The sequence below is a fragment of the Triplophysa dalaica genome, chromosome 21 (genome assembly GCF_015846415.1).
Source record: "Triplophysa dalaica isolate WHDGS20190420 chromosome 21, ASM1584641v1, whole genome shotgun sequence".
Lineage (NCBI taxonomy): Eukaryota > Metazoa > Chordata > Actinopteri > Cypriniformes > Nemacheilidae > Triplophysa > Triplophysa dalaica.
In genome coordinates, this window is record NC_079562.1 from 16,577,590 (window position 1) to 16,592,185 (window position 14,596).

Below are 14,596 nucleotides of genomic sequence, written 5' to 3' on the forward strand. Positions count from 1 at the left end.
AAAGCGCTATTTCGCCCCCCGGTGGCCAAATGAGTTCACATTTCTTACAGACCTTAAAGACCGTGAGACGAATAAGCCCAGCGAGTGTCGTTTTGATCGGCCTCCGTTTACCCGGTCTAATGAGTGCTCAAACTTTATTGGCCGATGGCAGACATGTTTTTTGAGAAACGCCAAAGTCCTTTTATATAGTCAAGGTTCATGACACAAAGACACACCATACCAAATAATATGTCGATCGGGCAAACGGTTGCGTAGTTATAGCCCTTTTCGAGTTCTTTGCTATTATAGCGCCACCTAGTGGCCAAACGCCGCAATTTTTTTATTGTGACCCCAGACTGAGGGTCTACACATATGGTCTAAGCCCCGTGAAGATATCTCAAACCGTTCTCTAGGTATAGCCATTTTAATGAAATAGGCTACTTCCGGGTTTGACGTTTTGATGCCCCCTAGCGACCCTGAATCGAAATTTCTACTTTTTTTCAATGAATATTTATATTCACACACTACAGAATTCATCAGCGTTGGTTTGGTTCCGATCGGGCAAAAATCCAGGGACTAGTTCATTTTTTATTTTTTTCATAAAATGCAAATTAGCGGAAAAATTTGCATACCGGAAATGAAATCGGAGATATACGTTTTTTAAGTTTTGAGCCAATGATTACACTGATATAAGACACTTGGGTGTGCGACAAACGGTTTAGGAGTAACGAGCCCAAACGCGTTCAGCATTGCTGTAGCGCCACCTATGGGCCGATATGGCTGGGTCACTGTATCTGAGTAGCCTGCACAGATACAACCAACTGACCAAGCCTCAAGTTTCTACGACTTACGGTTTGGGCTGGGCGACCGGTTTTAAGGCGGAAAAATAATAATAATAATTAAAGCTGCAAGCAGCATTTAGCGGGTTCGAGCAGTCTAAGGCCTCTATTGGCCTTGCCATTGTCAACTAGGCTCAGGAATGGCACCGTAACAAATCCACAACGAATGACACTCTTCCACACCAAGAAATATGACAGAAACGGTTGGTAACTTTTAATACAGACCATGCATGCGTACACTCGTATGCAAAAACGGGCGTAAACCGATAATACCTAAGGGACGAGTGCAATAAACCATTTCTCATGTCTCTATGATGATTTGTTGCAGAGATAGAGATCTTGCTAAACGGTTGCTAAGCTAACCTGTTCGGTTGCCATGGGTGTCAATTAATACCTGTCAATTAATAACACATCAAACCACAAGTCAAACGAACCAAGCCCCGTGTCTTTATAATATTCTACTGCAGAGATGTAGGTCTGGCTAGACGATTGCAAAAAATAATCTGTTTGGTTGCTAAGGGCGTGGCTTGGCAGCTGTCAATTGATAAAGAATGAAGCCATTAGCAAAACAAAGCAACTCCTGTGTCTCCAAAACATTCTATTGCACATATATAGGTCTTTTTTTTAATACAATGCACATTCTTCAAAATAGCTTATTTTGTGTTCTGAAGAATTGATAAAAAAATACGACCAATTTAAATAGATAATTGATTCACATTCATGGTCTGCAACAATATTCCAGAAGACCTTGCCATTTAAGTGATGCTTATTTGGTTGAGTCTGGTGACTCTGAAGGCCATTGGAGTACAGTGAGCTCATTGTCATGTTCAAGAAACCAGTTTGAGATCATTTGAGCTTTCTGACATGGTCGATTTTTTTTACTGCTGGAAGTAGCCATCAAAACATGGACATGGTTGGCAACAATCCTCAGGTGGTATGTGTTATCTAATATATCCCATACCATATATCCAATTGTTTCTCCATTTTGATGCTCGGTTTGAACTTCAGCAAGTGTTTACCACGTCTAGAAGCCAAAATGGATTGAGTTTATGCTATGTGACTGGCTGATTAGCAATTTGACTAGCAAATGATGTATTTATTAAAGACAAGTTTAAAATAGTAATTTTAAATGTATGATATTTCACCTTTTTGACTGTTGTGAAGGCATGCCTCTTCCGATAAGAATCACATGTTGCATGCTTGTTTTGTGTCATAATATGTATAATAGTACTTAATGGCAAGTCAGTTGGATTATTTCTTAAGGAGTAGCGACCTATAACATACTCGTTTCACGCTAATATAATAAAGCACCCTGTTATGGTCACAAAACTAAAAAATACTCAACATATTTTTGATGATTATTGACCTAGAGAGTCCAAAGACATGTACTGTGGTGGAAATTTTGAAATTGCTTGAAAATCCTTGAACAAGTTAGCAAAAGTAGGTTTTTTACATCATAACCAATAAGTCACAAACAATTTGATAGACATCAATGGTTCAAGAGGCAAAGTTGTTATGAATAAGGAGATCTATCGTTTGATATGAATAGTTTTTGTATTAGTCAAATGTCACGTGACACAGAGTTGTCTAGGCCACCAAAAGACATGTACATTTAGCCATTTTTACTGTTATAGCACCACCTAGTGTCCAAACGCCATGTTATTTTGTATGGGACCTCGGAGTGATGATCTACATATATTTCCCGAGGCATATGATGATATGTTAAGCCGTTCTGGATTTATGGCCATTTAAATGTGATAGGCTCCACCCATTCTTTTATTTTGGCGCCCCTAAGCGACCGTGAAAGGAAATTTCTACTTTTTTTCAATAATTATTTACAAACACTTCCCACAGAAGTCATCTGCATTGTTTTGGTTCCGATCGGTCGAAAATCCAACGACTAGTTTGCGAAGGTAGGTTTTTGACCTCATCAGCGATAACTCACAAACTATTCGATTGACAGAAGTTGTTCCAGAGGCAAAGTTGCTCAGATAGAAGAGTACTATCCTATGATACCAATAGTTTCTGTATATGTCAAATGTCACGTGATACACAATTGTTTAAGCACTCCTAAAGCGTTATTTCGCCCCCCGGTGGCCGAATGAGTTCACATTTCTTACAGACCTTAAAGACCATGAGACGAATAAGCCCAGCGAGCGTTGTTTTGTTCGGCCTCCGTTAACCCGGTCTAATAAGTGCTCAAACTTCATTGGCCAATGGCGGCCATGTTTTTTAAGATACGCCAATGTCCTTTTAGATATTCATGTAGAATGAGACAAAGACACACCATACCAAATAATAAGTCAATCGGGCAAACTGTTGCGTAGTTATGGCCATTTTGTAGCTCATCCAAATTATAGCGCCACCTAGTGGCCAAACGCAGGATTCTTTTGACTGTGACCCCGGATTGAGGGTCTACACATATGTTCCAAGCCCCATGAAGATATCTCAAACAGTTCAGGAGTTATGGCCATTTTAGTTCAATATGTTACTTCCGTTTTGGACATTTTTGCGCCCTCTAGCGATGGGGGATGAAAATTTCAACTTTTTTTTAATAATTATTCATATTCACACTCCACAGAACTCATCAGCGTTGGTTTGGTTCCAATAGGGCAAAAATCCAGGGACTAGTTCATTTTTTACTTTTTTCATAAAATGCTAATTAGCGAAAAAATTTGCATACCGGAAATGAATTCGGAGATATACATTTTTTAAGTTTTGAGCCAGTGATTACTCTGATATAAAATACTTGGGTGTGCAACAAACGGTTTAGGAGTAACATGCGTAAACGCGTTTTTTATCGCTGTAGCGCCACCTATGGGTCGATTTGGCTGGCTCCGTGTATCTGAGTAGCGACAAGGACTACAACCATCTGACCAAGTCTCAGCCCTGTCGGCCTTACGGTTTGGGCTGCAGTATCAGTTCTAGGGAAGAAGTATAATAATAATTAAAGCTGCAAGCAGCATTTAGCGGGTTCGAGCAGTCTAAGGCCTCTATTGGCCTTGCCATTGTCAACTAGGCTCAGGAATGGCACCGTAACAAATCCACAACGAATGACACTCTTCCACACCAAGAAATATGACAGAAACGGTTGGTAACTTTTAATACAGACCATGCATGCGTACACTCGTATGCAAAAACGGGCGTAAACCGATAATACCTAAGGGACGAGTGCAATAAACCAATTCTCATGTCTCTATGATGATTTGTTGCAGAGATAGAGATCTTGCTAAACGGTTGCTAAGCTAACCTGTTCGGTTGCCATGGGTGTCATTTAATACCTGTCAATTCATAACACATTAAACCACAGGTCAAACGAACCAAGCCCCGTGTCTTTATAATATTCTACTGCAGAGATGTAGGTCTGGCTAGACGATTGCAAAAAATAATCTGTTTGGTTGCTAAGGGCGTGGCTTGGCAGCTGTCAATTGATAAAGAATGAAGCCATTAGCAAAACAAAGCAACTCCTGTGTCTCTAAAACATTCTATTGCACATATATAGGTCTTTTTTTTAATACAATGCACATTCTTCAAAATAGCTTATTTTGTGTTCTGAAGAATTGATAAAAAAATACGACCAATTTAAATTGATAATTGATTCACATTCATGGTCTGCAACAATATTCCAGAAGACCTTGCCATTTAACTGATGCTTATTTGGTTGAGTCTGGTGACTCTGAAGGCCACTGGAGTACAGTGAGCTTATTGTCATGTTCAAGAAACCAGTTTGAGATCATTTGAGCTTTCTGATATGGTCCATTTTTTACTGCTGGAAGTAGCCATCAAAACATGGACTTGGTTGGCAACAATCCTCAGGTGGTATGTGTTATCTAATATATCCCATACCATATATCCAATTGTTTCTCCATTTTGATGCTCGGTTTGAACTTCAGCAAGTGTGTTTACCACGTCTGGATGCCAAAATAGATTGAGTTTATGCTATGTGACTGGCTGATTAGCAATTTGATTAGCATATGATGTATTTATTAAAGACAAGTTTAAAATAGTAATTTTAAATGTATGATATTTCACCTTTTTGACTGTTGTGAAGGCATGCCTCTTCCGATAAGAATCACATGTTGCATGCTTGTTTTGTGTCATAATATGTATAATAGTACTTAATGGCAAGTCAGTTGGATTAATTATTAAGGAGTAGCGACCTTCACCGTACTCGTTTCACGCTAATATAATAAAGGACCCTGTTATGGTCACAAAACAAAAAAAACTCAACATGTTTTTGATGATTATTGACCTAGAGAGTCCAGAGAAATGCACTGTGGTGGAAATTTTGAAATTGCTTGAAAATCCTTGAACAAGTTTGCAAAAGTAGGTTTTTTACATCATCACCAATAAATCACAAACCATTTGATAGAAATTAATGGTTCAAGAGGCAAAGTTGTTATGAATGAGGAGATCTATCGTTTGATATCAATAGTTTGTTTATTAGTCAAATGTCACGTGACACACCGTTGTCTAGGCCCTCAAAAGACATGTACATTTAGCCATTTTTACAATTATAGCGCCACCTAGTATCCAAACGCCACCTTCCTTTGTATGTGACCTTGGAGTGATGGTCTACACATATCATCTGAGCCCCATGATGATATGTTAAGCCGTTCTGGATTTATGGCCATTTTAATGTGATAGGATCAGACCATTTTAAGTTTTGGCGTCCCTAAGCAGCGGTGAAAGAAAAATTTCAACTTTTTTTCAATGATTATTTACATTCACACTCCACAGAAGTCATCTGCATTGGTTTGGTTCCGATCGGTTGAAAAACCAGGAACTAGTTCGCGAAAGTAGGTTTTTGACATCATCAGCGATAACTCACGAACCGTTTGATCGATAGAAGTTGTTCCAGAGGCAAAGTTGCTCAGAATGAAGAGTACTATCATATTATAACCATAGTTTGGGTAAATGTCAAATATCACGTGATACACAGTTGTGCATGCACTCCAAAAGCGCTATTACGCCCCCCGGTGGCCGAATAAGTTCATGTTTCTTACACACCGTCAGGACCATGAGACAAATAAGCCCAGTGAGTGGCGTTTTGATCGGCCTCAGTTAACCCGGCGTAATGAGTGCTCAAACTTCATCGACCAATGGCGGCCATGTTTTTTTGATATACGCCAATGTCCATTTAGATATTTATGTAGAATGAGACAAAGACACACCATACCAAATAATAAGTCAATCGGGCAAACTGTTGCGTAGTTATAGCCATTTTCTAGCTCATTCAAATTATAGCGCCATCTAGTGGCCAAACGCCACTGTTTTTTTATTGTGACCCCGGACTGAGGGTCTACACATGTGTTCCAAGCCCCATGAAGATATCTCAAACAGTTCAGGAGTTATGGCCATTTTAGCTAAATATGTTACTTCCGGTTTGGATGTTTTAGCGCCACCTAGCGACCGTGAATTGAAAATTGAACTTTTTTTTAATAATTATTCATATTCACACTCCACAGAACGCATCAGCGTTGGTTTGGTTCCAATAGGGCAAAAATCCAGGGACTAGTTCATTTTTTTTTTTTTTCATAAAATGCTAATTAGCGAAAAATCTATAATGGCGGAAATGAAATCGGAGATATACGTTTTTTAAGTTTTGAGCCAGTGATTACACTGATATAAGACACTTGGGTGTGCGACAAACGGTTTCGGAGAAACAAGCGCAAACGCGTTTGGTATTGCTATAGCGCCACCTATGGGTCGATATGGCTGGCTCCGTGTTTCTGAGTAGCGACAAGGACTACTACCATCTGACCAAGTCTCAGCTCTGTCGGCCTTACGGTTTGGGCTGCAGTATCAGTTTTATGGCAGAATAATAATAAGAAGAAGAATTAAAGCTGCAAGCAGCATTTAGCGGGTTCGAGCAGTCTAAGGCCTCTATTGGCCTTGCCATTGTCAACTAGGCTCAGGAATGGCACCGTAACAAATCCACAACGAATGACACTCTTCCACACCAAGAAATATGACAGAAACGGTTGGTAACTTTTAATACAGACCATGCATGCGTACACTCGTATGCAAAAACGGGCGTAAACCGATAATACCTAAGGGACGAGTGCAATAAACCATTTCTCATGTCTCTATGATGATTTGTTGCAGAGATAGAGATCTTGCTAAACGGTTGCTAAGCTAACCTGTTCGGTTGCCATGGGTGTCAATTAATACCTGTCAATTAATAACACATCAAACCACAAGTCAAACGAACCAAGCCCCGTGTCTTTATAATATTCTACTGCAGAGATGTAGGTCTGGCTAGACGATTGCAAAAAATAATCTGTTTGGTTGCTAAGGGTGTGGCTTGGCAGCTGTCAATTGATAAAGAACGAAGCCATTAGCAAAACAAAGCAACTCCTGTGTCTCTAAAACATTCTATTGCACAGATATAGGTCTTTTTTTTAATACAATGCACATTCTTCAAAATAGCTTATTTTTTGTTCTGAAGAATTGATAAAAAAAATACGACCAATTTAAATAGATAATTGATTCACATTCATGGTCTGCAACAATATTCCAGAAGACCTTGCCATTTAAGTGATGCTTATTTGGTTGAGTCTGGTGACTCTGAAGGCCATTGGAGTACAGTGAGCTCATTGTCATGTTCAAGAAACCAGTTTGAGATCATTTGAGCTTTCTGACATGGTCGATTTTTTTTACTGCTGGAAGTAGCCATCAAAACATGGACATGGTTGGCAACAATCCTCAGGTGGTATGTGTTATCTAATATATCCCATACCATATATCCAATTGTTTCTCCATTTTGATGCTCGGTTTGAACTTCAGCAAGTGTGTTTACCACGTCTAGATGCCAAAATGGATTGAGTTTATGCTATGTGACTGGCTGATTAGCAATTTGACTAGCAAATGATGTATTTATTAAAGACAAGTTTAAAATAGTAATTTTAAATGTATGATATTTCACCTTTTTGACTGTTGTGAAGGCATGCCTCTTCCGATAAGAATCACATGTTGCATGCTTGTTTTGTGTCATAATATGTATAATAGTACTTAATGGCAAGTCAGTTGGATTAATTATTAAGGAGTGGTGACCTTCACCACACTTGTTTCACGCTAATATAATAAAGGACCCTGTTATGGTCACAAAACAAAAAAAAACTCAACATGTTTTTGATGATTATTGACCTAGAGAGTCCAGAGAAATGTACTGTGGTGGAAATTTTGTAATTGCTTGAAAATCTTTGAACAAGTTTGCAAAAGTAGGTTTTATACATCATCACCAATAACTCACAAACCATTTGATAGACATCAATGGTTCAAGAGGCAAAGTTGTTATGAATGAGGAGATCTATCGTTTGATATCAATAGTTTGTGTATTAGTCAAATGTCACATGACACAAAGTTGTCCAGGCCACCAAAATACATGTACATTTTGCCTTTTTTAATGTTTTAGCGCCACCTAGTATCCAAACGCCACCTTCCTTTGTATGTGACCTTGGAGTGATGGTCTACACATACCATCTGAGCCCCATGATGATATGTTAAGCCGTTCTGGATTTATGGCCATTTTAATGTGATAGGCTCAGACCATTTTAAGTTTTGGCGTCCCTAAGCAGCGGTGAAAGAAAAATTTCAACTTTTTTTCAATGATTATTTACATTCACACTCCACAGAAGTCATCTGCATTGGTTTGGTTCCTATCGGTTGAAAAACCAGGAACTAGTTCGCGAAAGTAGGTTTTTGACATCATCAGCGATAACTCACGAACCGTTTGATCAATAGAAGTTGTTCCAGAGGCAAAGTTGCTCAGAATGAAGAGTACTATCATATTATAACCATAGTTTGGGTAAATGTCAAATATCACGTGATACACAGTTGTGCATGCACTCCAAAAGCGCTATTACGCCCCCAGGTGGCCGAATAAGTTCATGTTTCTTACACACCGTCAGGACAATGAGACAAATAAGCCCAGTGAGTGGCGTTTTGATCGGCCTCCGTTAACCCGGCGTAATGAGTGCTCAAACTTCATCGACCAATGGCGGCCATGTTTTTTGATATACGCCAATGTCCATTTAGATATTTATGTAGAATGAGACAAAGACACACCATACCAAATAATAAGTCAATCGGGCAAACTGTTGCGTAGTTATAGACATTTTCTAGCTCATTCAAATTATAGCGCCATCTAGTGGCCAAACGCCACTGTCTTTTTATTGTGACCCCGGACTGAGGGTCTACACATGTGTTCCAAGCCCCATGAAGATATCTCAAACAGTTCAGGAGTTATGGCCATTTTAGCTAAATATGTTACTTCCGGTTTGGATGTTTTAGCGCCACCTAGCGACCGTGAATTGAAAATTGAACTTTTTTTTAATAATTATTCATATTCACACTCCACAGAACTCATCAGCGTTGGTTTGGTTCCAATAGGGCAAAAATCCAGGGACTAGTTCATTTTTTTTTTTTTTCATAAAATGCTAATTAGCGAAAAATCTATAATGGCGGAAATGAAATCGGAGATATACGTTTTTTAAGTTTTGAGCCAGTGATTACACTGATATAAGACACTTGGGTGTGCGACAAACGGTTTCGGAGTAACAAGCGCAAACGCGTTTGGTATTGCTATAGCGCCACCTATGGGTCGATATGGCTGGCTCCGTGTATCTGAGTAGCGACAAGGACTACTACCATCTGACCAAGTCTCAGCTCTGTCGGCCTTACGGTTTGGGCTGCAGTATCAGTTTTATGGCAGAATAATAATAAGAAGAAGAATAATAAAACCAACAAATACAATAGGTTTCTAGCCCTTCGGGCTCGAACCCTAATAATTAAAGCTGCAAGCAGCATTTAGCGGGTTCGAGCGATTTAAGGCATGTAAGGTACGTCTGCCATCGCCGATCAGTTTCAAGAATCGCACCATAACAGATCAAGGACGGACGACACTCTAGCGCACCAAGTAAAATGTCAGAAACGTTTAATACAGTTGCAGAGATATAGATCTTGCTAAAAGGTTGCTAAGCTAATCCGTTTGGTTGCTATTGGCGTGGAATGGCACCTGCCAATTAATAACACATCAAACCACAAGTGGCGAAACAACTCCAGTGACTCTGCGATGCTCTATTGCAGAGATGGAGGTCTAGCTTAATGGTTGCTAAGTTAACAGTTTAGTTGCTATGGGTGTGGTATGGCACCTGCCAATTGATATTACATTAAGTCACAAGTGAAATTAACCGAACCCCTGTGTCTCTACAATATTCAACTGCAGAGATACACGTCTGTGTAACTGATTGTAGAGCTAATCTGTTTAGTTGCTATGGGCATAGCTTGTCACCTGTCATATTATAATACACTTTTCCATGAGTAGAACGAAGCAACTTCTTTGTCTCTATGACATTCGATTGCAGAGATATTGGTCTTTTTTGTTAATTTAATGCATATTTTTCAACATAGCCTCTTTTGTGTTTTGAAGAATTAAAATTGAATTTAAAATTTAGGACAATTTTAAATGGATACATTGATTCATATTCATGAATACATTGTGGTCAGTAGGACATTGACATTGTCTACAATAATATTTTAGAAGGACGTGCCATTTAAATTATGCTTCTTTGGTAGACACACCTCACATGATATATCCCATTTCTTCTCAATTTTGATGTTTGGTTTGAACTTCAGGAAGTCATGTTTACCATGTCTAAATGCCTAAATGCATTGAGTTGCTGCCATGTGACTGGCTGAGTAGCAATTTGGGTTTACATGCAATTAAACTGGTTTTATCTAATAAAGGTGTGTTGTATATATATATATATATATCAACACAGCATCTTAAAACCAGCCAGACATGTGCTATATTTATAGATGTGTAAATATGGAGCAACTTTTAATCTGTAATACATTATATTTCTAACACCGTCTTCCTGTGAGACATATTTCATTAAACACACATGCACAGTCTCGATCACACAAGACACACAGAACTATACAGTGCATTCACACTCTTATGATAAAGAGGGAAATGATACCCAGAAACATACACACATGCACACTACACACCTTTATCCTGCACACATTTATCGTTCCTTAAGCAAAGCTACATGCATTGTGATCTGGTGACTCTATAAGAAAGCCATTGAAATGAATGATATTTCACCTTTTTGACTCTTATGAAGGAAAGCCTATTCCTATGAGCATCACATTTTGCATGATTGTTAAGTATCATAATATGTATAATAGTACTAAATGGCAAGTCAGTTGGATCATTTATTAAGGACTAGCGACCTTCACCGTACTCGATTCACGCTAATATCAAAAAGGACACTGTTATGGTCACAAAACTAAAAACACTCAACATGTTTTTGATGATTATTGACCTAGAGAATCTGAAAAAATGTACTGTGGTGGAAATTTTGAAATTGCTTGAAAATCCTTGAACAAGTTTGCAAAAGTAGTTTTTTACATCATAACCAATAAGTCACAAACAATTTGATAGACATCAATGGTTCAAGAGGCAAAGTTGTTATGAATGAGGAGATCTATCGTTTGATATCAATAGTTTCTGTATTACTCAAATGACATGTGACACAGAGTTGTCTAGCCCACCAAAAGACATGTACATTTGGCCATTTTTACTGTTATAGCGCCACCTAGTGTCCAAACACCACGTTATTTTGTAGGTGACCTCGGAGTGATGATCTACATATATTTCCCGAGGCATATGATGATATGTTAAGCCGTTCTGGATTTATGGCCATTTAAATGTGATAGGCTCCACCCATTCTTTTATTTTGGCGCCCCTAAGCGACCGTGAAAAGAAATTTCTACTTTTTTTCAATAATTATTTACAAACACTTCCCACAGAAGTCATCTGCATTGTTTTGGTTCCGATCGGTCGAAAATCCAACGACTAGTTTGCGAAGGTAGGTTTTTGACCTCATCAGCGATAACTCACAAACTGTTCGATTGACAGAAGTTGTTCCAGAGGCAAAGTTGCTCAGAATGAAGAGTACTATCATATGATACCAATAGTTTCTGTATATGTCAAATGTCACGTGATACACAATTGTTTAAGCACTCCTAAAGCGTTATTTCGCCCCCCGGTGGCCGAATGAGTTCACATTTCTTACAGACCTTAAAGACCATGAGACGAATAAGCCCAGCGAGCGTCGTTTTGTTCGGCCTCCGTTAACCTGGTCTAATAAGTGCTCAAACTTCATTGGCCAATGGCGGCCATGTTTTTTAAGATACGCCAATGTCCTTTTAGATATTTATGTAGAATGAGACAAAGACACACCATACCAAATAATAAGTCAATCGGGCAAACTGTTGCGTAGTTATGGCCAATTTCTAGCTCATTCAAATTATAGCGCCACCTAGTGGCCAAACGCAGCATTTTTTTTACCTTGACCCCGGATTGAGGGTCTACACATATGTTCCGAGCCCCATGAAGATATCTCAAACAGTTAAGGAGTTATGGCCATTTTAGTTCAATATGTTACTTCCGTTTTGGACATTTTTGCACCCTCTAGCGATGGGGGATGAAAATTTCAACTTTTTTTTTATAATTATTCATATTCACACTCCACAGAACTCATCAGCGTTGGTTTGGTTCCAATAGGGCAAAAATCCAGGGACTAGTTCATTTTTAATTTTTTTCATAAAATGCTAATTAGCGAAAAAATTTGCATACCGGAAATGAAATCAGAGATATACGTTTTTTAAGTTTTGAGCCAGTGATTACACTGATATGAGACACTTGGGTGTGCGACAAACGGTTTAGGAGTAACAAGCGTTAACGCGTTCGGCATCGCTGTAGCGCCACCTATTGGCCGATTTGGCTGGTTCCGTGTATCTGAGTAGCGACAAGGACTACTACCATCTGACCAAGTCTCAGCTCTGTCGGTCTTACGGTTTGGGCTGCACGATCAGTTCTAGGGAAGAAGTATAATAATAATATTAAAGCTGCAAGCAGCATTTAGCGGGTTCGAGCGATTTAAGGCATCTAAGGTACGTCTGCCATCGCCGATCAGTTTCAAGAATCGCACCATAACAGATCAAGGACGGACGACACTCTAGCGCACCAAGTAAAATGTCAGAAACGTTTAATACAGTTGCAGAGATATAGATCTTGCTAAAAGGTTGCTAAGCTAATCCGTTTGGTTGCTATTGGCGTGGAATGGCACCTGCCAATTAATAACACATCAAACCACAAGTGACGAAACAACTCCAGTGACTCTGCGATGCTCTATTGCAGAGATGGAGGTCTAGCTTAATGGTTGCTAAGTTAACAGTTTAGTTGCTATGGGTGTGGTATGGCACCTGCCAATTGATATTACATTAAGTCACAAGTGAAATTAACCGAACCCCTGTGTCTCTACAATATTCAACTGCAGAGATATACGTCTGTGTAACTGATTGTAGAGCTAATCTGTTTAGTTGCTATGGGCATAGCTTGTCACCTGTCATATTATAATACACTTTTCCATGAGTAGAACGAAGGAACTTCTTTGTCTCTATGACATTCGATTGCAGAGATATTGGTCTTTTTTGTTAATTTAATGCATATTTTTCAACATAGCCTCTTTTGTGTTTTGAAGAATTAAAATTGAATTTAAAATTTAGGACAATTTTAAATGGATACATTGATTCATATTCATGAACACATTGTGGTCAGTAGGACATTGACATTGTCTGCAATAATATTTTAGAAGGACGTGCAATTTAAATTATGTTTCTTTGGTAGACACACCTCACATGATATATCCCATTTCTTCTCAATTTTGATGTTTGGTTTGAACTTCAGGAAGTCATGTTTACCATATCTAAATGCCTAAATGCATTGGGTTGCTGCCATGTGACTGGCTGAGTAGCAATTTGGGTTTACATGCAATTAAACTGGTTTTATCTGATAAAGGTGTGTTGTATATATATATATATATCAACACAGCATCTTAAAACCAGCCAGACATGTGCTATATTTATAGATGTGTAAATATGGAGCAACTTTTAATCTGTAATACATTATATTTCTAACACTGTCTTCCTGTGAGACATATTTCATTACACACACATGCACGGTCTCGATCACACAAGACACACAGAACTATACAGTGCATTCACACTCTTATGATAAAGGCAAGGCAAGGCAAGGCAATTTTATTTATATAGCACATTTCATACACAGTGGCAATTCAAAGTGCTTTACATAGAAGAAATTAAAATAATAAAAAGAAATAAGAGTAATTAAAACAGTTTATAAAAGTAAAATACAGTACAGTACAGACAGTCGGACGAACATTGGCACAGTGCTTATTCATTAAATGCATAGCTAAACAGATGCGTTTTGAGTCTGGATTTGAAAGTGACTATTGTAGGAGCACATCTGATCTCCTCTGGAAGCTGGTTCCAGCTGCGGCTGGCATAATAGCTAAAAGCAGATTCGCCATGCTTTGAGTGAACCCTTGGTATTTCTAGCTGATATGATCCTAGTGATCTGAGTGATCTGTTGGGTTTATATTCATTGAGCATATCTGCAATGTATTGAGGTCCTAGGCCATTGAATGATTTATATACCAGTAATAATACTTTAAAATCAATCCTAAATTTAACTGGGAGCCAGTGTAAAGACCTGAGGACTGGTGTGATATGTTCATATTTTCTAGTTCGTCTCAGAATCCTGGCGGCAGCGTTCTGTATGAGCTGCAACTGTCTAATGGTCTTTTTGGGAAGGCCAGTGAGGAGTCCGTTACAGTAATCCACCCTGCTGGTGATGAAAGCATGAACAAGTTTCTCTAAGTCTTGTCTGGAAACAAAGCATC